At 42.7% G+C, this 24,701-nt stretch overlaps 1 non-coding gene across 1 annotated transcript; it reads left to right on the top strand.

Moving 5' to 3' along the window:
* Positions 1-22,962: 22,962 nt before the first annotated feature.
* Positions 22,963-23,035, top strand: TRNAC-GCA (transfer RNA cysteine (anticodon GCA)). Its single transcript has one exon. It is a non-coding gene; the product is annotated as a tRNA-Cys (tRNA).
* The last annotated feature ends 1,666 nt before the right edge of the window (positions 23,036-24,701 follow it).

Below are 24,701 nucleotides of genomic sequence, written 5' to 3'. Positions count from 1 at the left end.
CTAAATGGCAAAGCTCGAATGAAGGTCACAATTTGAAGATGGGGAGGGGCAGCTGAGCCTTTAAGGAAGAGAGCGGCTTATGAGCTGGTGCCACACCCAGTGGGTCACAAAGAGAACGCTAGCTCTGGGGTAAGGAAGGGTATGAACCTGTAGATTCAGGGGCAGAGGTGCTGAAAGGGTCAGAGCCTGGGAGAACTCACTGGGGATCCCAGGGCTAGGTGGGAGTCTGGCAGAGGTTGAGCTAAGGGGTGCCCTCCAACAGGGTATCTGGAAACCAGGATGGGTAGGGTAGGCACAGCATGGAGGAGGCACTGGTGTGCTGGAGCCAGCTCATACTGGCTCAGGAATTTTGCAATCCATTGGCAGCTTGAAATGGCCAAGGTGGAAGTATTTACACAACCAAAATCAGCAAATACTACTACTCAGAGTTCTTTTCCTCAGACAGCTGGTTAGCCAACACACTATCGGAGAGTAAGAGAGAGAGACTGACCCCAGACTGATCCTCCCAGAGGCCCAGCATCCTCCACTCATATTCAGAGGCCCTGGAGCCAGCCTGCACCCAGAGAACAAGGCCTGTGGGGGCGAGGGGAGAGAGGAAAGAGGCCTGGGAAGAGCTCTCAGCAGCAGCCAGACTCTGGTACAGATGGGGTGTTCAGGACCAAGCTTTGCCTTCCACGTGGAGCTGGAGGAGATGCTGAAGGAGCTAGGTTGATGCTCATCAGAAAGATGAGAGAACTTGGCTGAGTAATTTTCATAGGTCAATTTTTTAATGGGGGGAGGAAGTGACACCAATAAAATAGACAGTAAATTTTATTTTGGCATATGATGGACAGTCATTAATATTACACTATTGCAGAATCTATAGAACGATAATCTCTGCTTTGCAATTTCTGCAGCAGGTTTGCTGTACTCAGGACAATTTTCATTATGTTCCAGACACTTAAAAGCTATTTCTTTCTGGGAGCTTGGGAACAAAGGGGACATAGGTCCCTTCTCCATCCTAAGTCTTATTTATAATAATGAGAATAATGACATTTTATAAATCCTCCCCATATACCAGAGTGCATGACCAATACTTTACAAGTGTGACCTCTCTAGATTTTTCCCTGTGGGAATTATTATTCTTGCCCTTTACTCTTTTATTTTATGAGAAGTAAAATGGAGGCTCAGAGAGGTTAAGTAACTTGCCCAGGGTCACAAAGCAAAGAGGAAACAGACTGAATTGAACTCGAGTCAGCCTGCTCTTAACTTATATGTTCTATTTGCCTCTTTTCCCAGATGCCTCTCACTTGGGGAGCAGGCTAGAAAGTCTCTGTCAGACCAGCATCTACCCTTCTATCTCTTCTACGTGTCCCTCTTTTCAGCTCTGAAATTCTCCTTCTTTCCTTATTCCTCTCATTTGAACTACAAAGTCTAGGCCACAGTTTCCTGCAAGCTTCTGCGAAAAGATGGTGTTACCTGAGTTGTAAAGGAAGACTCAAGTCTGGCTTCACCCATAAACATGTATGCACCTAATCCAGGGACTGGCAAACATTTTCTTGTGAAAGGCCAGATAGAAAATATTTTTGGCTTTGTGGGTCATACAGTCTTTGTTGCAATGACTCAACTCTGCAGTTGTGTCGTGAAAGCAGCTATAGACAGCATGAAAGTGGATGAGCATGGCTCTGCCTCGATAAAACTTTATTGACAAAAATAAACATTGGGCCAGATTTGGTCTACGGGTCTTATCTGCCTCAGGAAACCAGAGGAAGAGCATCTGCTGAAGGGGCTGCTGATGGAGAAGGCTTTTGGTTGGGTTGCTGCCTAGGGAAGATCAATTTTGGCCACACGTTGTGGGAGCCCTGAAATGGCCAGGAGTCCATTCGAGGGCTCAGGTCACTGAGGCAAAAGAGAGTCATTGCAATTTGATTCTTATGTCCTTTGCCTGATTCATATTCTTCTGACTCAGCCCATTTATCAAGCCCTCTGTGACAGGGCTTTTCATCCATTACCCCATGTAATCCTTATGCCATCCTTGCAGGATTAGAGTCACAGCAGTCAGCCTTGACCCTGGGCTTTTAAAACAGATTCTTCTGCTTCAGCCAGGTACAGATAAACTTGGATCTTGGGCATTCCAGACCCTCTTCCACGTGTCCTCCCCGGCTCCAGCAAGCATAGATCTCTTCACCTGGTCCCATGCCTTTCTCACTATGTACCTGCCTCCACCCCTCTTTCCCTGCTTACTCCTTGAACTCTGCCCTGGGAAACACTGGCTCTCACACTGACTCTAGGTCCCATGGACACAACATCAGGCTCACCCATCCTGTCCACTTACCCCGATCTTCAAGAACCCACATTGGCACCTCCTGGACAGTGGCTGACAATCGTCACACAGGTGAACGAGCTCACCCAAGGCCACACAGCCAGCGTAGCAGCTTGAGCCCAGGTACAGCCACTCCAGGCACAGCACTTTGGACACCATCTCGGCTCTGGGGAAAGAGCAAGGACTGGCCCCAAGGTCAGGCTACTCATCTCCAAGGACAGTGGTTTGCTCCCTGCCTGGAGCCCGGGGAACTACTGGAAACAGGAGTGCAGAGGAAATGACTTTTCTGCAGCAGAAATGAGCCTCAAAGTTGATTTCCCAGGAGGAATCCAACAAGGCCCTTCAAATGTGGACATCAAGGAGGAAAATCAATCGTCTTTTAAGTTTTCACCTTGATGATTGATCCGCTGCTTCCAGCCCCTTTTTTCTCTCTCTCAAGTCTGTGGATGTGGCCTCTCTCTCACTTCCACATTTTTTCCCCTTCTTATCTTTAAAGTGTGGGGTTTCCTGGTTCTGATCTGAAACCAAAGTACATTGCTTTATGCCAACTGACCAGGTATCCGTCCCGTGCTATCAAACTTTTTATTCTGTCTAAAAGAAAGAAGCCTTGGGAGCCTTCTAGGAGGGAAGAAAAGAAAACTAGCGTTTGCTGAGTGCATCTCTACTCTGGAGCCCCTTGTGATATCGCCAGAGTTAATTCTGCCCCCAATCTTGTCCAGGCAGATTTTACTGGCCCCACAACTCAGATGAGGACACTGGATTTAGGGCAGAGAAATAATTTGTAAACATGGCTTGCAGGCAGCAATGAAGAACTGAAATGGGGACTCTGCTCTTCTGCATCCTCTCTGCTGGGGCTGGGAGTGAGCACCCCCAGTGGAATGGAAACCTCAACTGGGCAGCATTAAGACCTCTCTTGATCTTGACCACAAACGGGTAAAAGTATCAAGGAAACTAGCTTCTGAGTAATATAGGAGCCTCAGAGTGCTGTTTATTCATTCAGGAAGCACTGAATACCACCTCCAATTCCAGGCACCATGCCAGCCCTGGAGGAAAAAGAAGTGAACAAGACAGATGTGACCACTTTCTCTCTAGATGTTACAGCCTGCTAGGGAAACTGAGATCATGATACTAAGAGATTGTGACAAAGGGTAATAAGAGATATAATACAATAAGTGCAGGGTGCTTGGGGACACATACCCCAAGCATCTCATCTGAGAGATTATTGGAAAAGACTTGTTGAAGAAGGAGACTGAAGGTCTAAGATCACCAGTTTGCTCTAGGATGGGTGAGAATTAGCCTGGCAAACTGGGGCGGTGAGGGGGCTGTGGGGCCATTGTGCCCCAGTAGATGGGGAATAACATTGAAACTTCAACATCTCCTGCCAAGGACCGTGTCAGTCCCTTAGGGCAGAGACTGTTTGAAGCACCTTTTGCGTGTTAATTCATTTACTCTTTGCAGGAGCAAGTATTGAAGAAGAAAGTGAGGAACCGAAAGGGTTCATTAGACTGGGGCAGAGGCTTAGTGAGAGCGGAGGCTGCAGAGGAAGGTGGGGCTGCAGGTAGGAGCCTTTGTAAACAGCGCAGCCGGAAGCAATTCAGGACACCCAGTTTGAATTTCAGATAAATAAATTTTGATTTTAGTAGGTCTCAAATATTTCCCAGGACACACTTACACTAGCAAAGTATTTGTTGTATTGGAAATTCACATTTTACTGGGAGGTCAGTATTTTTCGTTGTTAAATATGGCAATCCTCCTTTGGAGGCCACTTGGAAGGATTTAGACTTCAATCTCAGAGCAATGGGGGCTCTTGGAAGGTTTTTAAAAGGGGAGTGATGTGGCCAGCTCTGTGCCATAGAGAATTGCATTGGCTGCATTACAGAGACAAGCTCAGAGGCAGGGAGGAAGCTTCGAGGACACACTCTCAAGTCCATGGCAAACCCTTGTCACTCAAGGAGCACCTATCAACCAGGTGTGTTGCTGCCTTTCCCATTCCCAACCCAAAACGCCTGGGTGCCCCTTAAACAGGCACTGGGCACCTACAATGTACCAGGTGCTATCTGGGGGATGAAAACTTACATGACAGGTTACCTGGCCTCCCCCTGCCTCCCAAACTGGGTTCTTAGACCGGGACCATCCAGTGATGCCGTAGTGCAAGAAGTCCCTTGAGGGCCCAGGTTTTGAACAGCAGGTGGCAAAGAAGACCAAGGAAGGCCGGAGGAGGTGAGGCTTGATTTGGGTTTTGAAAGGTGCATCAGGAATTTGGGCCTCTCTGTGACTGCAGTTAAACCTAGATCCTAAATAATGCCCCTTTGGACTGGGCCTGCTGCTGTGTCTCCTCTCTGTGTAGTTAGTTGTATCCTTTACTTTATGTTAAAGAAACTCACTTCCTCTTTCGGTGACTGTTAAGTTCTTCTTGTCAATCATATCACTGTCACCTTGACCATCACCCCCCAGGAGCAGGGGAGAGCACACAAGGACAGAAAGCAGGAGCACTAGTGAGGGGCAGCAAGATGCCTTAGGGAACTCCAGGTGCTCTCCAGAGTCAGGGCAGAGGTGTGGGGAGGGGAAGCCGGCCGGCGCAGCCGAAGCCAGATCAAGAAAGGCCTTGTTGATTCAGCTAAGGGGAACTTGCACTAAATACTTACAGAGAGCCACTGAAGGCTTGTATGCATGAGGCTGACATGGTCAGTTAAGATGTTCTGAAGAACAGCTAGAATGACAGCTCTGGCTCCCTTTTAGAGGGTAGTTTGAAAAGAATTTTTGCTGGTGAGAGAACACAGAAGCTGCAGGTCTTGGAAGGAGCTGGCCCGCAGATCAGATGGAGGAGGCACATCCAGGCAGGTGCCGAGCCCACTCCTTTTATCTTTCAGGAAAAAGAGGCATCAAGAGTCAGAGCCTCCCAGAGGAGAGGCTGGGTCCCCATTGTTGCTATTCATAGGCCTGAGTTCATGTCCAGTAGATTTGATTTTTCCACCAAGGACTTAATAGATGCTGTAGGGCACAAGTGGTGTTTTGGGGGTACTGGTTTTAAATGAAATAATGATACATTAAAATCAGCCCCCAAATCTAGTAGCTTAAAATGGGACTCCCTTATTTTCAAGCCCTCAGTTCAATAGGTTAGCCAGGAGGGGCTGTGCTGGTTGACTGGAGAAGCCCTCCTCCATGTGCCTCATTCTGGAGCCCAGAATGTTCTTGGTATAAGTTGGATATTCCCAGAGGGGTGAGCAGAGTGTGGGATACCTGTTAAGACATCTCATCCTAAGACACAAACCGCACACAGTGTCACTTCTGCCCACATTCCATTGGCCAAAGCAAGTCACATGACCAGGTTTACCATCAACAGGGTAGGGGACCATACTCCTCTCATTTCAGTGGAGGTAGCTGGAGAAGGCAATGGCACCCCACTCCAGTACTCTTGCCTGGAAAATCCCATGGATGGAGGAGCCTGGTAGGCTGTAGTCCATGGGGTCGCTAAGAGTTGGACACGACTGAGCGACTTCACTTTCACTTTTCACTTTTCACTTTCATGCATTGGAGAAGGAAATGGCAACCCACTCCAGTGTTCTTGCCTGGAGAATCCCAGGGACAGGGAAGCCCGGTGGGCTTCCTTCTATGGGGTCACACAGAGTCGGACAGGACTGAAGCGACTTAGCAGCAGCAGGGAGAAATTACCTGTGGAGCAAATATTTAAATCTCTAAGTTCTCATAGTTACGGGGGCTTCCCTGGTAACTTTCCTCTCAGACACTAAAGAATCTGCCTGCAATGCAGGAGACCTGGGTTTGATCCCTGGATCAAGAAGATGCCCTAAAGAAGGGAATGCTTGCTCAGTCCATTATTCTTGCCTGGAGAATTCCATAGACAGAGGAGTTTGGTGGGCTAAAGTCCAGAGGCTCACAAAAAGTCAGACATGACTGAGTGGCTAACACTTCACTTTCATAGTTTCTACCGGGGAGCACAAGTGTGACCCAAGGACAAATTTGTCTGGTGAGCACAGAGAAAATTACCAAACGCAGTCGTGCTCCTCAGTGCGCCACGCGAGTCCAGCTGGAGAAGACTAACCTAACTGCAAGAAGTCTAGCTACTTCTCAGTCTTTTTAAGGAGGCCGTCTCAAAGGAAGATCAGAAATGAGGTATAGATCATAAGCATTTTACAGGGAAAAGAGTATGTTAGAAATCATGACTTGATCATGAATGGTGTTCATCCTAGTACTGAGCTTGGGGCTGGTTCACTGGGGGTCTATTCTGACGGGAGGCAGAGGAGCCAATAGGGAAGTGAGTCACCACAGGAAAGAGTGGGTGGAGGTGCCTGTGTGGTGAGAGTTCAGGGGGAAAGAACAGAAAGGGAGAGCCTAGCAGAGTGCTTCATCCATTACTCGACATCACTCAGCTTCCATGAGCTTCCGTCTGAGCACAGGGCAAATGGATCTCCACGGGCAGTGAGAAAACCTCAGAGAACTGTTGCTCTATAGTTTCCAGAAGCTTTGGAACCAGGGTTCCCACAGCAACTGGTATGTATCACCATAGGTTTGACTGCTTATAACATAAAGACCCAGTGAAATAAGTCAGACAAGAAAAACAAATACTGTATTCTCTCATTTATGTTTAGAATATAAAAAATAAAAACCAAAGCCAAACTTACAGATAGAACAGATTTGTGCTTGCCAGAGGCAGGGGTTCAGAGTGGGGAAAATGGACTCAAAAGGTATAAATTTTCAGTTATAAGATAAGTAAGTCCTGGAGATGTAATACACAGCATGAAGACTCTAATACAATGCTGTTGTTGTATAATTGCTAAGAGAATAGATCTTTAAAGTGCCCATCACAAGAAATTGTAACAGATGTGGTGATGAATTTTAACCAAAACTTATTGTTTCACAATATATACATATATAAAATCATTATGCTGTACATCTGAAACTAGCACAGTGTTACATGTCAATCATATCTCTCTTTAAAAACACGAAGATGATGTTTCACATTATAGTAGACAATAGCTATGTGCATTTTCTAAGAACTTATTTAATAAATATGAAGGAAATTAGCTTGGCTTCTATTTAAAAAACAAAAACATAAAGACTCAAAGTTAAAGTGGTATAAACAAGCTGATACGGTGGCTCCATGGGGCCCTTTAGGGAGCAAGTCTTCATCACCCTCAACCTGTGGCTTCTATTCTAAGGCCACCTCATGATCTAGGCTGCTAGAGCTCCAAGCATCACATCAGCTACATTCTGGGCCAAATAAGAAGGAAGGGGAAGGGAAGTACCTTCATACCTTCGTCATTATAAAGGAAGTCTCTGAAGTCTCCCACAGTATTTCAGGTTAAACTTTATTGGTCAGAACTTACTTTCACAGTTACATGTAGCAGCAAGGAGTTGGGAGATAGAGTTTTTCTGCTAAGTGAAAATATGTCTAGCTAGAGGAGTTCTTTTACTTAGAAAAATATGTATAATTGGTATTGGCATCCACAGTCATCCTCTTCCATAAGGAGAAAACACCAGTGTAGATACCACTGATGCTGGGCAACATCCACCATGATCTTGAATTGGCAGCCATCCTGGTAGCTGTTGCATGTTGGTGTCCTCAGCATCCTTCCCAGTATGAACATGTTTGCTGTTGGTGGTGACAGAAGAAATTTCCACAGTGACCTACATGGATGGGAGGAAGATGATGAACTTTGATAGCTGCCAAAAAAAACAATATCTGGGGCACATATGGACCATGGCAGGAGACCACCAGGGAGTCCCATAAAGTCTATTAAGTCCAAAGTTTGGAAAACTGCATGTGCCTGAAACTTGAGCTTTTCCCTATTCCTGGTGAGATAGCCCAGGAGACAAAGACTACAAGCCTTTGCCTTGCCCTATTGATGCTTTTCTTGGTCACATGGCATCCCATGTCCTTGGTCTCCCTCCTTGTCACATGGCTTTGCCCCTGCTTCCTGGCTGCCTGGGTAACCAAGCCACGGAAATTGTATCCTGATCCACAGGGACTTCTTAAAGATAAGAGCTGCTTGTGGGACCTGAAATTGTCCTCACGGTGATTTCATTCAAAGTAATAACAGCATCTGATGCTATAGAAAACTCATCCTCATGATCATAAGCATTTGTAATAGCCCATCATCGAGCAAGTGCTTACATTGGAGAGGAATTTCCACGGAGAAAGTCAATCTTTTCAAAAATGTTAATTTTTTTTGTGAGGGAATCAAATGAGATGCCAAACTGTCTCTGTCATTATGTTGCCCTTCCCTCCTGAGCACTTACTGCTCTGATGAGTATGACATTTTCACATGTAGCAATGCAGATGGAAAAATTTACCTCCTGATGGAGACCCCTCATTTGCCCATTCATCAACTCTGTTTAAGCAGCTATCGCCTGTTCTGGCTTTACAGTAGGTAGAGCATAGAGGCAGTGGCTCCCAGGCTGAAGGTTTGCCCATTCTTTGGAAGAGATATAAGAGAACTCTCCCCACAATAAAATCAAACCTCTGAGAGACAGTGTTGGAATATGTGAATGAGGAGACTGGGGACACCCATTCTTGATATATTTTCCTTAAGATGGTGGAGTAGAAGGACGTGTACTCATATTCTCCTGCAAGAACTCCAAAATTGCAACTAACCACTTAACAACTATCAAGAGAAGAATGTCGGATCCCACCAAAAAAAGATACCCCACATCCATGAACAAAGGAGAAGCCCCAATAAGACAGTAAGAGGGGCAAAATCACATTTAGAATCAAACCCCATACCAGCCAGAGATGCTTGAAGGGTTCAAACAAAACCTCGTATGCACCAGGACCCAGGGAGCCCACAAGAAACTGAGCCAGCCCTGCCTTTCAGTGTTTGAGTGTCTCCTGCAGAGGCTCAAGTCAGCAATGGCCCACCACGAGGACAAGGGCTCTGGCTGCACAGACCTGGGAGCCAAGGTGTACGGAATAAGTCCTCTTGGAAGAGGTCACCATTTGCCCCACCATAAGGCCACTGAGCAGATGACCCACAAACTGGAGAACAATTAATTCTACAAAAGAAGCTCTCACACTGTTGCAAAAGTTCTAGGGCCCACAACAGATTTTCCAACCTGGGAATCTGGCAAAGGGACTGAGAACCTCCAGGGAATTTGACTTTGAAGACCAGTGGGATTTGATTACAGAGCTTCCACAGGACTGGGGAAACAGACTCTCAGAGGGTACAAGCAAAACATTGTGCCCACCAGAAACCAGGATAAAGCAGTATGACCCCACAAAAGACTGAGCCAGAATTGCCTGTGAGTGTCCAGGAGTCTCTGGCAGAGGCTTGGGTCAACAGTGGCCTGCCACGGGGTTAGGGGTATTGAATATAACAGTCCTGGGAACTGTGGCATGCTGGCATAAGTCCTTCTGAAGGAGGTCACCATTACCGCCATTACCCCTACCAGGAAGGAAACATAGCCCCACCCATCAACAGAAAATTGGATTAAAATTTACCGAGCATGTCCCTGCCCATCAGAGCAAGACCCAGATTCCCCCACAGACAGTCTCTCCCATCAGGAAGCTTCCACAAGCCCCTTATCCTTATCAATCACAGGGCAGACAGAATGAAAACCACAATGGCAGAAAACTAGTCAAATTGATCACATGGACCACAGTCTTGTTTAATTCAAATGAAACTATGAGCCATGCCAGGTAGGGCCACCCAAGATGGATGGGTCATTGTGGAGAGTTCTGACCAAACGTAGTCCACTGGAGAAGGGAATGGCAAAACACTTCAGTATTCTTTCCTTGGGAACCCCATGAATAGTATGAAAAGGCAACAAGATAGGACACTGAAAGATGAACTCCCCAGGTTGGTAGGTGCCCAATGTGCAACTGGAGAAGAGCAGAGAAGTAGCTCCAAAAAGAAAGAAGAGGCTGAGCCAAAGCAAAAACAATGTGCAGTTGTGGATGTGACTAGTGATGGAAGTAAAGTCCAATACTGTAAAGAACAATATTGCATAAGAAACTGGAATGTTAGGTCCATGTATCAAAGCAAATTGAAAGTGATCAAATGGGAGATGGCAAGAGTGAACATCAACATTTTAGGAAGCAGTGAACTAAAATGGATGGGAATGGGCAAATTTAATTCAGATGACCATTATATCTACTACTGTGGGCAAGAATCCCTTAGAAGAAATGGAATATCCATCATAGTCAATAAAAGAGTCCAAAATCCAGTACTTAGGTGCAGTCTCAAAAAATAACAGAATGACGTCTGTTCGTTTCCAAGGCAAATCACTCAATATCACAGTAACCCAAGTCTATGCCCCAACCACTATCGCTGTTGAACAGTTCTATAATAACCTACAAGACCTTCTAGAACTAACAATTTAAAACAAAAATGTCCTTTTCATCATAGGTGACTGGAACGAAAAAGGAAGTCAAGAGATACCTGGAGTAACAGGCAAGTTTGGCCTTGGAATACAAAATGCAGCAGGGCAGAGGCTAATAGGGTTTTGCCAGGAGAATGCACTGTTCATAGTCAACACCCTCTTCCAACAACACAAGAGACGACTCTACACATGGACATCACCAGATGGTCAATACAAAAATCAGATTGATTATATTCTTTGCAGCCAAAGATGGAGATGCTCTATACAGGCAGCAAAAACAAGACCAGGAGCTGACTGTGGCTCAGATCATGAACTTCATATTGCAAAATTCAGAGTTAAATTTAAGAGAGTAGGGAAAACCACTAGATGATTCAGGTATGACCTAAATTAAATCCCTTATGATTATACAATGGAAGTGAGAAATAGATTTAAGGGACTATATCTGATGGGCAGAGCCTGAAGAACTATGGATAGAGGTCCGTGACATTGCACAGGAGGCACTGATCTAAACCATCCCTAAGAAAAAGAAATGCAAAAAGGCAAAACGGCTGTCTGAGGAGGCCTTACAAATAGCTCAGAAGAGAAGCAAAAGGCAAAGGAGAAAAGAAAAGATATATCCATCTGAATGCAGTGTTCCAAAGAATAGCAAGGACAGCCTTCATCCAGATGTTTAAGCTGGTTTTAGAAAAGGCAGTGGAACCAGAGATCAAATTACCAACATCCACTGGATCATGGAAAAAGCAAGAGAGTTCCAGAAAAACATCTATTTCTGCTTTATTGACTATGCCAAAGCCTCTGACTGTGTGGATCACAATAAACTCGAAAATTCTGAAAGAGATGGGAATACCAGACCACCTGATCTGCCTCTTGAGAAATTTGTATGCAGGTCAGGAAGCAGCAGTTAGAACTGGACATGGAACAACAGACTAGTTCCAAATAGGAAAAGGAGTACGTCAAGGCTGTGTATTGTCACCCCATTTATTTAACTTCTATGCAGAGTACATCATGAGAAACGCTGGGCTGGAAGAAGCACAAGCTGGAATCAAGATTGCCGGGAGAAATATCAATAACCTCAGATATGCAGATGACACCACCCTTATGGCAGAGAGTGAAGAGGAACTCAAAAGCCTCTTGATGAAAGTGAAAGAGGAGAGTGAAAAAGTTGGCTTAAAGCTCAACAGTCAGAAAATGAAGATCATGGCATCTGGTCCCATCACTTCATGGGAAATAGATGGGGAAACAGTGGAAACAGTGTCAGACTTCATTTTTGGGGGCTCCAAAATCGCTGCAGATGGTGATTGCAGCCATGAAATTAAAAGACGCTTACTCCTTGGAAGGAAAGTTATGACCAACCTAGACAGCATATTAAAAAGAAGAGACATCAGTTTTCCAACAAACGTCTGTCTAGTCAAGGCTATGGTTTTTCCAGTGGTCGTGTATGGATGTGACAGTTGGACTATAAAGAGAGCTGAGCGCTGAAGAATTGATGCTTTTGAACTGTGGTGTTGGAGAAGACTCTTGAGAGTCCCTTGGACTGCAAGGAGATCCGACCAGTCCAGCCTAAAGGAGATCAGTCCTGGGTGTTCATTGGAAGGACTGATGTTGAAGCTGAAATTCCAATACTTTGGCCACCTGATGCAAAGAGCTGACTCATTGGAAAAGACCCTGATGCTGGGAAAGATTGAGGGCAGGAGGAGAAGGGGACGACAGAGGATGAGATGGTTGGATGGCATCACCGACTCAATGGACATGGGTTTGAGTGAACATCAGGAGTTGGTGATGGACAGGAAGGCCTGGCGTGCTGCAATTCATTAGGTCGCAAAGAGTCAGACACAACTGAGCGACTGAACTGAACTGGCACATATATACAATGGAATATTACTCAGCCATCAAAAAGATTGAAATAATGCCATTTGAAGCAACATGGCTGGACCTAGAGATTGCCATGCTGAATGAAGTAAGTCAGACAGAGAAATGGAGATATCATATGACAACCCTAACACGTGGAATCTAAAAATAAATGATACAAATGTACTTATTTACATAACAGAAACAGGCACATAGACTCAGAGAACAAACTTTTCATTGCTGGAGAAGAGATAAGGAGTTTGGGATCAACATGTACACTCTACTATGTTTAAAATGGGTAACCAACAAGAACCTACTCTATAGTACAGGGAACTCTGCTCAAGGTTATATGGCAGCCCAGATGGAAGAAGAGTTTGGGAGAGGATGGATACAGGTCCTGCTGAGTTGCTCTGCTGTGCACCTGAAGCTATCTCCAGATCGATCTAGACTTCAATGTAAAATAAAATGCTTTTCTAAAAAGTCATTACATTTACAAACTTTTTGCATGTTAAATTGTCCCACTTTGTGAGAATTCCTGACTTTGCCTGATGATTTCTGAGAAATTGTAGTCAACCATAAATTAAACTAGTCAGAGCCAAATTATTTATAAAGCAAAATTATTAAAAAATCCCCTTAACTTTTTACATCAAAAATGTATATGATATGGAATGTGGGTGTACTTACATATGTTTGATGATGATGTCAGGTAGAAATTCCAAAAATGAGTTTCACAGGCCTATGAAAATAGTAAAATGCCTGTCAGTGTGTGGCCTTGGGAGAAATGATTAACTATTAAAAAATCTGTTATACACTAAGATATCTAACTACCATTATGGAAGAGGTTATAGAAATTATGGTAAACATTATGATGTATCATTATAGAAATTCAGTCCATGGGGTCGCAAACAGTCGGACATGACTGAGCGACTGAACTGAACTGGACTGAACTGATGGTAAAATTATGGCCTACTGTGTGCGTGTTTGTGTGTGCACATTCAGTTGTGTCCAACTCTTTGCAACAGCATAGACTGTAGCCCGCCAGGCTCCTATGTCCATGGAATTTTCCAGGCAAGAATACTGGAGCAGGTTGCCATTTTCTATTCCAAGGGATCTTCCCAACTCAGGGATTGAACCCACACCTCTTGCATCTCCTGCACTAGCAGGTGGATTTTTTACCACTAGGGCCACCTGGGAAGCCCCATGGACTACACTCCCTCCCCACCAACTTCCAACCCCTCATTTCTGATCTTCAGAGATAAACTACTGTTATATCTGTAGATTTTTTCCAGAACTTTCTACACATAAGCTGGTATACATTTACATATTTGTGTACATACACATACGTGAAATACTTTAACACAAAGTTAATTGTACTATAGATATTGTGATATAGCTTACTTTGTTTCTGTACAAATATATATCTTGGTCCTCTTCTCCTACTGATGCACATAAATACATTTTGTTCTTTTTGAATGTTTGCATGGACTATTATACTCATTCTGAAAAGATTCATAGATATAACAATAGTTTATCCCTGAAGATCAGAAATAAGGGGTTAGGAGTTGGTGGGGGAGGGAGTTCTATTTTCATGTTATAACACTCGTCCAAATTGCAAGAAAAATATTTAGTAAGCGCATTGATTAATTTATAATTCTGAGAAACAACAACAAAATTTCAGAAGAGAATAGTCTGCATGCAGACGTGAAAGGAGATGTTTGCAAACAAGGAATTAGCTTTGTTAACCTAACACTGTCCATGGGGGCACCATGAAAAGTGGCAGAGCTGAGTACCCATCACTACAGAGGTGGGCAGAGGCAGGGGTCAGGATAGTTCAACAGGCTCTCCACAGCCTGCAAGAAATAGCCCTCTGGAATTTTGTCTTTCCTTCCACATTTGTAAAGCAACCTTCCAATTCAGTATAATCTCATGATTCAACCAGTATGTGAGTGTTGATTGTCTTAGTCTCTTGTTGGTGCTATGACAACCACCACAAACCCTGTGGCTTAAAACCATGGAAATTTATTATTTTACAGAAGTTCAGAAGAGAAGAGAAGTCCTAAGTGGGTCCCACTGGGCTAAAATCAAGGTGTCAGCAGGGCTGTGTTTCTTTCTGGAAGTTCTAGAGGAGAATTGTCTTGCCTTTTCCAGCTTCTGGAGATCACACTTATTCCTTGACTTGTGGTCTCTTTCCATCTTTAAAGTCAGCTGCATCTTCAAATCTCTTTCTGATTCTGGTCTCCTCTTCCACTTTTAAGGACTCTTGTAATTACATGTGGATTACAAAATCCAGATAATCTCCCCTTCTCAAAGTGAGCTGATAAGAAATTAGCAACCTTAATTGTACCTGCAACTTTCATTGCTCCTTGCCTTGAAACCTAACATATTCATGGTTTCCAAGTATTAGGATGGGCATATCGGGGGGGTGGGGGGTGGGGAGGGGACATTATTCTGCCTTGTTGTTCATTCACTAAGTCATGTTCAACTCTTTGCCACTCCATGGGCTGCAGCACACCAGGCTCATCTGTCCTTCACTGTTTCCCAGAGTTTGCTCAAATTCATGTCCATTGAGTCGGTGTTGCCATCCAACCATCTCATCCTCTGTTGCCCTCTTCTCCTGCCCTCAGTCTTGCCCCAAATCAGGGTCTTTTCCAATGAGTTGGCTCTTCACATCAGGTGGCTGAAGTATTGGAGCTTCAGTATCAGTCCTTCCAGTGGAATATTCAGGGTTGATTTCCTTCAGGATTGACTGGTTTGATCTCCTTGCAGTCCAAGGGACTCTCAAGAGTCTTCTCTAGCATCACAAGTTGAAAGCATAAATTCTTTGGCTCTCAGTCTTCTATTATGGTCCAACTCTCACATCCGTACAAGACTACTGGAAAAACCATAGCTTTGACTACACAGACCTTTGTCTGCCGAGTGATGTCTCCGCTTTTTAATACACTGTCTAGGTTTGTCATAGCTTTCCTTCCAAGGAGCAAGCATCTTTTAATTTCATGGCTGTAGTCACCGTCTGCAGTGATTTTGGAGCCCAAGAAAATAAAATCTGTCACTACTTTCACTTTTTCCCCTTCTATTTGCCATGAAGTGATGGGACCAGAGGCCATGATCTCAGTTTTTTAATGTGGAGTTTCAAGTCAGCTGTTTCACTCTCCTTTTTAGTTATTCTGCCTACAAGACCAATTAAATGGTAAATGCAGCTTGAGGAACTGAGTTGCTCATAGTTGTTAAAAGACACAATCCCTGTCCTCAGGAGCTCTCAGTTTGGAAAGGAGGCAGAGGCTTGACCACCCATATGGGACATATAAATAGGAAGGTATGGCCAACACCAGTTTTGAGAATGTTAGTTTATCATCCAGGTCAAAGGTATAAAGAATTCAATTTGAAGTGTTGCAGGGTGAGAGCTGGAGCAATTTATTGGAGAGGGCACTCACTGTGTGTCCATCACAGCCCAAGGGGAGGAGAAGAACATCCCCCTTACCTTAAGCCAAGTAGAGGAAGGGGTTTTGAGGGGATCTCTTAGAAAGCTTAGTACGTGTCCCTTGGAAATAGAGGAAGACAATGATCTGCTGTCTGACACTCATCTGAGAAACGTAAAGCAAGAGATCAAGGCTTGGCTGATGAGGTGAAGGAGAAAGGGAGAGGCCAGGTTGCACTGAGCCTCGCTACATACCTACCAACCAGGCAGAGTGAAGGGGTGGCCAGGGTCCCCCTGAGCCAAGAGGACCCAGGGAAAGAACTGATCTGGAGCCATCTTCAAAAGGAATATCCCCAAGAAGGGTTTCTGGGTTCCACTGAATGTCATCAATCAAGCTCAAAACAATCACGGCAAGTCCAGCAAGACCTTGCCTGCCCCAACCTTCCCTCTCCCTTCCTGCTATATCCCCAGAGGAGCCAAAGACAACTTGGTGGGGTGACAAGGTGGAAGAAATGTGCAGAGAGAGGAAAAGAGAAGAAAAGACAAGCTCCTGCTCTTGCTCATCCTGTGCTGAAGCCCAGCCCGGGGAAAGGGAAGAAGCTTTGTGTTTTAACGATTGTACGGGACTCGGGAATTTAATTACTAAAGAGAACTCTATTATAAAAGAGTGACCAGTCCAGACTAGGCGATCACCCCAGAGGTGGAAAAGCAGAGATTAAAAGGACAAGTGTGAGAAAGCATTTGTTTTCTGCTTTCGCTGGGATCCTGCTCGTTCAGCAGCTAAGTACTCCACTTCTACTGCGGTGAAAAGGAAAAAAAGAGAAATGAGTTTTTTTCTTTCCCTTTCCTGAGAACAAAGAAGGTAAAGAGAACAGTGAGCAGGCCTGAATATTTCTAGTTTTCTTTTATTTTCTAACTTTAACTGCTCCTAACTTTGCATGTCTGAAACGAAGCTTGCTTTTCTGCCCCCTAACTCTGCAGGAGCCACGCTTTGCACCTGTTTTCCTTTCCCTCTCTGCTAAATGCATCCTGTATCTGGTGTTTCACCCTTGCAGCACACTTCCCCTTGTAGCTACATATCAGAAAGAGGCCACAGAGACACCAAACTTGCAGACTCAGGAACTTACTGTGTTACTGATGCCAGCCTATGACTGTCTTTGAAACAATGCAAGAGAAAGAAATCAAGATCCTAACACATTTGTCCCTCATCACTGACTCCTGATCATGAGCCCTCATCTTACATCAGCCCCACGACTCCTTATGGAGTAGGGGGCACAGTTCTTGAGGCAGGAGACTACTGTGTTCCCCTCTCCACCTGCTGAGAATTAAAGTCACCTTTCTATTACCTCCAAACTCTGTCTCCGTATTTTTCATTCAGCTTCAGTGGGCAGAAAAAGCCACGATTTTGGCCGGCAACATTTCCCCACCAACCGAGCCCATGTTGAGCTCCACCTGGCTGGGGCCCTGGCATCCAGGCAACTACTTGTCAATGCCGCCTTAGGATTCAGGTCCACAGTCTGAAATTCGTCCTGCTGAGTGGCCACTCCCATTCCAGTCCTGAAGCCATCTGTGCCTTTTCCTTCAGCCTTAGTGACCAAGATGAGGGCATGTGAGGCTGATTCCTCGTCTCTGGAGGGCGGGCCAAACCTGCTAGAGATGGCCAAAGCAGGGACTGAACCTGAGGCTGAGGCTGAGACAGCTTCCATTCCACAGGTCCAGGGCACAGGCATGTGTAAGCCATCCCTTAACTGAGCTGCAGGTCTTCTGCTTGTGAAAATTCACCCAAGAAGAGAAGGGTTGAAATCCTAGCTGGGCCTGCCATTCCCAATCTGGCTCCAGTTTCTCTTTGTGATCTCCAGTCTAACTACTCATCTACCTGCGGTCTCACAGAGTCCACATGGGGCAACCAATCAAAGATGATGGTAATAAGAACAATAAGCAGCAGTAACAGTAATAACAGCTAATATATGTGTGAAGCTTACTATGTGCTAGATCCTCTGCTAAGCGGTTTATGTATATTAACTTTTAGAATTGCCATTCCAATCGTATGAAGTCAGTGATTTTATTATCGCCTCTTTCGTAGCTGAAGGGACTGAGGCACAGAGAGGTTAAATAATTGCCTGAGGTCACACAGCTAGTAAGTGATAGAGTCACTCAGCTCTTCCAGTCCAAGAGCACAGTCCATTTATTTGTATCATGTTTGATTTCCTTCATAAGTGCTTCATAGTTTTCAGAGTGTAGGTCTTTCATCTCCTTGGTTAAGTTTATTCTTTTTGATGTGATTTTAAATGGAATCAGTTTTTTTTTTTTGCTTGTTCTTTCTGATAGTTCACTAATAGCATATAGAAAAGCCGCAGATTTCTGTATGTTAATCTTGTATCCTGCAACTTTACTGAATTCATTTACTAGTTCTAATAGTTTTTTGGGTGGATACTTTAGGATTTTCTATATTTTGTCATCTGAGGCTGTCTCTTATTTTCCTAACCTGAAAACCCACATCCTATAAGTTTCCTGAAGCTCTGCCCTTCTGGAAGGAACCCTCCTGCCTGTAGGCTTGGCCTTGGGCAAAGCTGTGACCCATCTATCTGTGGTCATCGTGGTGGCTGCAGTCCTAAAACCAACCAGACTGGACAGACACCCTAACAGTCCTTCTACATTTCAGCCCCTGCTCTGTAGCCCACATCATCTTGCTGCAGTGACTTGATCAGGAACTCTGAGGATTTTTTTTTCCAGTCAGTACAAAGCTTAGTTTGCAGAAATTCAGATGACAATGCAGGAGAATTTGTCACTTCATCCGGGCCAGCATGGAGCTGAAAGCTTGCAGACATATCAGTATGCAAGCATGAACATCAGTACATATATATTTAGCTGGAAAATGCACAGAAACTTTACCCTCAGAACAAAACCCTTAGCCAGAGGGAGGACTTAGTGATCTAAGTAGTGTCTTTTAAACCAGAATCTCCCCGGACCAAAAAGTGGAATTATTCCAAGGTAAACAAATCAGTCCTATTCTTCCAGGGTCAGGCAGCTTTGTGAATTTTAGTGACCCCAGCAACTTGGATAGACTATTAGGGCTCAGCTGTAAATCTGAAAAAAAAATCCTTCTTCCCTATTCAAAAGAAGACCTTTGAAATGACATTGATTATTGTCCCCCTCCCTTAAGTAACATTCTATTTTATTCTTAAATTGTGTGTTTAGTGAAGAAAATTTGAAGGCAAAGGATAAGAAAAAGAAAATTATCACCATTCTCTAACTTCGATAGCAAAACCACTGTTTACAGACTTCTTTCTCTCTTCCACACCTCCACCCTCCCCATCCCCCACCCTGCTTCTTTCTTTCATCATCGATCCTTGTTTTCCTAGGGAAAAACATATGTTCTATATGTTTTTTCACAAAGTCATGTGGCCACATATTTGGTACCCTGCTCACACATATGCTTACAAATTACTGTGAGCATTTAGTAATGTCCCTTTCTCAAAGTATTGAGAAATAGAATATTTCCTGCATATCAGTAAACAAGGATGCCACAGTCATCAGTGATGACAGCCCTCCAGTGTGAGCTGCTGAGCCCTGAGGGAACTCAGGAAAGAGAATACCTGCCGTCTAGCAGCCATCAGACCGCAGCCACTCCTTATGGTGAGTCCTGAGGAAAGGAAACTCAGGAAGTGAAAACACAGGAAACTGGCCCCATACAGCCAAGGTGCCTATCAAAGGAATGATTTCAGTGAGCCCAGACTCTTGTATCTTCTCATGTTTAGAAAAGCATTAAATTCCTTAACTTGGAATATCTGGTTTTCTTTAATTTACAAAAAAAAGCTTTTGACATTTATACTACTTGTCTTTGTTGCAAAACTTACGTATGACCTGGCTCCTCCCCTTGCCTCCTTGGAGAAGTTCTCTCTGGGTCACTTGAGATGCTTGAAGTCCTAAAAATTCCCACTTTTAGGAACTCTCAACTTTTAGGTTGTGAATTTTTTTTAAGTCAACAACATTCTCTGAGAAACATAATTTTCCATGACTCTACTACATTCATATTATCTCTGTTCTATGACCTGTGTAGCCATCCTTTTTTGCTGGGCATTTGAGTTGTTTTGATCTTCTATCTCTTTATCCATTAAAGTAGAGATAATAACAGGATAGATCTCACACGGCTGTCTGAAGATAAGATGAAATAATGCACAAATTTAGCTTTATTAACATCAGTTTTGACCTATTTTAAAATGCTATAAAATTCATCCTTACCTGTAAGGAGGCACTTCCTGCATGCACTTGGTGCATGTTTCCCTAGAATAAATTCCTGGGAATGGGATTCATACACTATAAAGGTTATGAACACTTTTCAGGATGTTGACGTATATTGATAACATCTCCACCCATAGGTGTGTAAGAGTGCTTGCTTCTGTGCCCTTTCCAGCACCCAGTGATTATACATATTTTAATCTATATCAGTTTGACAGTCATGTTTATTGAATTTTAATATCTTTTTTTGAACTTATGATTTGAACATTTTTTATATGTTGATCGGTTACTTGGGTTTCTTCATTGTAATTCATCAATTTGTGCATTTTGCCCAGTTTTTCAAGTTAGGTTTTTTTTTTTCCCTAATCAATATTAATCTCTATATAATCAGGACATTAACCTTGTGTGTGTGAGAGAGACAGAGAGAGAGGGACATCAGTTTCTAGTTTTGCTCATCCTCCTTTAAATTTGATTTATGGACTTTCTGAAAAAAAGGAGTTATTATTATTTTAATATTTATGTACTCAAGCCCTACATTTTATGCTGTTGTGTGTTTTTATCCTTTTGCATTTTGATTTAGAAGTCCCTCTCTGCCCAGAAATCAAGCAAATATTTGGCCTTATTTTATCTTTATTTTATTTTAGTTGTTTTATTATTTTATCTTTTATGTTTAACATTTTAATTAATTTGGTCTTCATTTAGATATGTGCTATGATATAGTGATACAATTTTATTAATTTCCAATAATTAGCAAGTTAATTCACCACAAAATATTGAACAATCTATTTTTTACACAGTAGCACGAAATGTTGCCTTATTTATGTGGGTCTATTCTGGTGATTTCTAGGATATTGCAGTGATATTTTATATCCATACCAGACTCCTTCTATTAATGCACCTTTAAAATATATTTTAATGTCTAAAATTAAGAGCCTTTTTTATTCCACTGCTTCAATTTTTGTTTTGATTCTCCTATGTTTATTCTCTCAGAATAACTTAAAAATCATCTTGCTAACTTTTAAAAAATTTATTTGAATATTTACTAGAATTGTATTGTATTTAAGAGTCAATTAGAAATAAATAAAATCTTTAAAATGTTGAAACTTCTTATCAAGGAACATGGTGTATTTTGACCATGGAATTCACTTTCTTTCATGTTGTAGAGTAGAGTTTAAACTTTCCTGTGATATAAACTTGATGGATTTCAAGTCATAATTTAATTAGAGTCTTTTAATGTTAACAAGGAAGCTTAGCTCATTCACATCTGTTTTAAGAATGAACACTAGGCAGCTTTATTTTTGTTATTTTAAGCTTTTGTTTTTATGCTTACTTGTTATCTTCTTTGTTCTTCTATCATTGTTGTTTCTGCCTAGAAATGAATTTTCTCTGCTCTTCTTGTCTGATGAAATTGAACTTTATATCCTGTTATTTTTTCTAAAATATTGTTTTTAAATGTAAAAAATGACTCTCCTTCATGTCAGAAAAAGAAACTATTATCAATACTTCTTTGTGAAAGAGGATAAATCTAATAAATTTTAAATTCACTACCATCATCCCCATTTCTCAATTAAAGAAAAAATAGAGCATATTAGAATGACTGTTATCAATAAGACAAAAAATAACAAGTGTTGGCCAGGATGTGGAGAAAGGGGAACATCTGTGTTCTATTGGTGGGGATGCAAATTGGTGGAACCACTATGAAAACAGTATGGAAGTTCTTCAAAAAATTAAAATTAGAGACTTCCCTGGTGGTCCAGTGGCTAAGAATCCACCTGCCAATTCGGGGGACATGGGTTCAAAGCTTGCTTAGGGACGATTACATTTGCCACAGAGCAACAAAGTCCATGCAGCACAATTACTGAGCCCCAGTTCCAGAGCCCACAAGCCACAACTCCTGAAACTTGCATGCCCAGAGTCCTTGCTCTGCAACAAAGGAAGCCGCCACCGCAAGAAACCTCTGCCTGCGACTGGAGGGTAGGCCCGCCTGCTGCAACTAGAGCAGCCTGTGGGCAGCAGTGAGGACCCAGTGTGGCCAGAAATAAATAACTAAAGAGCAAAGAATACGTCTTTTAAAAATCTAAAATTAGAACTACCATATGATCCAGCTATCCTGCTTCTGAGTATTTATCCAAAGAAAATAAAAATGCTAACTTGAAAAGATATATGCACCCCCATTGCAGCATTATTTACAATAGCCAAGACTTGAAAGCAACTTAAATGTCCGTTAGTGAATGAATGGATAAAGAAAATGTGTGTAATATATATATGTATATATACTAAGTTTAGCCATAAATAAGAATGAAATATTGTCATTTGTGACAACATGAATAGACCGCAAAGGCATTATGCTATGTGAAAGAAGTCAGACAGAGGAAGACTCAGGATCTCACTTATATGTGGAATCTAAGGGAAAAAATACACAAGCTCATAGATATGGAGAAATGATTGGTGGTTGTGGAGGTGGGGTTGAGTGGGAGTAGGAGAAGTAGGTGAAGGGGATCAAAAGGTAGAGTTTCAGCTGTAAAATAAATTAGTCATGGGAAGGTTATGTACAGCATAGGGACTCTAGTTAATAATACTGTACTGTATATTTGAAAGCTGCTAAGAAAACAGGTCTTAAAAATTCTCATCACAAGAAAAAAAATTTTGTGATTATGTCTGGTGACAGATGTTGACTCATTGCGATTATTTCCTAATGTATACAAATATCAAACCATTATTTTGTACACTTGAAACTAATTTAATATTATATGCCACTCATACTTCAATAAAAATATTTTTTAAAAAGAAATGCAGGGTATTGGATTTGGGCTTGGAGGCTTCCCTGGTGGCTCAGACGGTAAAGCGTCTGCCTGCAATGCAGGAGACCCAGGTTCAATTCCTGGGTCAGGAAGATCCCCTGGAGAAGGAAATGGCAATCCACTCCAGCAGTCTTGCCTGGAAAATCCCATGGACAGAGGAGCCTGATAGGATACAGTCCATGGGGTCGAAAAGAGTCGGACACGACTGAACAACTTCACTTCATTTTGTATTAACTTACTTCAAGGTGTTTTTTATATTTGCACATTGTAAAACTTCATTAAAAATAATCATTTGGCTTTAGCTTCATCTTGGTTCTCTAAATCTGAACTTAACTCATTTCTTAAGCAGTAGGCCGTATCTTCAAGTGATATTTTTTTTCCATCACCCTCATGGCCCCATGGGGGCCCTTTTGTGTAAAAGAAAACCCTTCTGCTGCCCTCAAAGGAATGATAGATAGTCGAGAATGACAATCAGAATTTGCCATCATGCTTTTCCTGTTCTATTGCTCCTTCTTGTCTGGTGTTTGGTTTTATGGAAAGATTCAAAGTTAGCTGGATATTCTTCCTTTGCAACGCACTTCTGTTTTCTCTTACATCTGTCAAATCTTTTTCCTTGTCCCTGTGATTCGAAATTCTCATGAAGCTGTCTCTAATTGTTTGTGGTCTGTTTTACCTTCCCGTTGCTCAGTCTGTCCTTCTGATTTGCAGAAAAAACAGAAAATTACTTCCTATGTTTTAAAAAATAATTAATCCAATCACATTTGCTCTAATTTCGTCTACTTCACTTCCTGCCTTGAATTTATTGCCCCAGTAATATATGCCTCTCTATTTTTTAAAACCTTGTTATTTTCACTTCTTATTTCTTTTCTTTTGAAATCAAGGAGACTTTCCCAAACTTGATTTCCACTGTCTCTTGCATTTCCTGAAGAATCTAACCTGCTGTTCGTTGCTTTCATCGCAATCTTTAAATTAGGCAGTCACGTTCCATTTTCACACACTTTCTCAAGAAGAACAATGTATGTTGGGTACTTCTTGAGAGCCTGGCATCGTGCTAAGTATTGATCATACACTGGTATCTTGTTTAAGCCATGCAACCTTCTTGGAAGAAGCACTCTTTTAAATTCCCCTTTTATAGGAAACTGATGAACTCTAGAATTTTCCCAGGATCACAGTACCAGCAAGTGCGGAGCCAATATTTAGCCAAGTCTTCTCATCCTCACCCTGTACTCTTCCAGTCTAGTTTGTCCTAATTTGTCCTCCCTTCATATTTTCAGGGCTGCCTTTCTGATTTAGATTCATAGATGCAATGACATTTTGAATCTCATCAAGAGGAATATTAAAAGTTGTCTAAAATTATCTCCTGCTCCTTCCCATAATTTTCCTATTTAGGAAGACATATTCTCCAATGTCAAAGATGGACCTCTTCTTTTGAACTTTAACTTTTTTTCCAGTGTCTTGTGATTTTCTCTCCCTTCATTCTCCCAGGGCCAAGGTTGGTTCACTCAGTATTGAAAGTTGAAATTAGTTCTGGCTGAGATGGTCAGGATGGGCCCCTATTCTTATCTGTCAGGTTCAACAAAAGGGAGAAGAATGATCAGGTTTATTATAAATATGCCATATGATCAGAGATCAAGCACTTTGAGGGGAGGATGGAGAGAGGGAGTCAGGAGCTTCAGGACGTTGGGCCTAAACACAAAGAGGTAACCCGGCTGTTTCTGGTGAGGGGCCCTGAAGCACTGGGACACTGGCTCTTGTTTCC

Source organism: Bos taurus, chromosome 3, assembly GCF_002263795.3.
Source record: "Bos taurus isolate L1 Dominette 01449 registration number 42190680 breed Hereford chromosome 3, ARS-UCD2.0, whole genome shotgun sequence".
Lineage (NCBI taxonomy): Eukaryota > Metazoa > Chordata > Mammalia > Artiodactyla > Bovidae > Bos > Bos taurus.
Note: the sequence above shows the minus strand (reverse complement) of the source record. Positions and strands in the feature narration are given on the sequence as shown.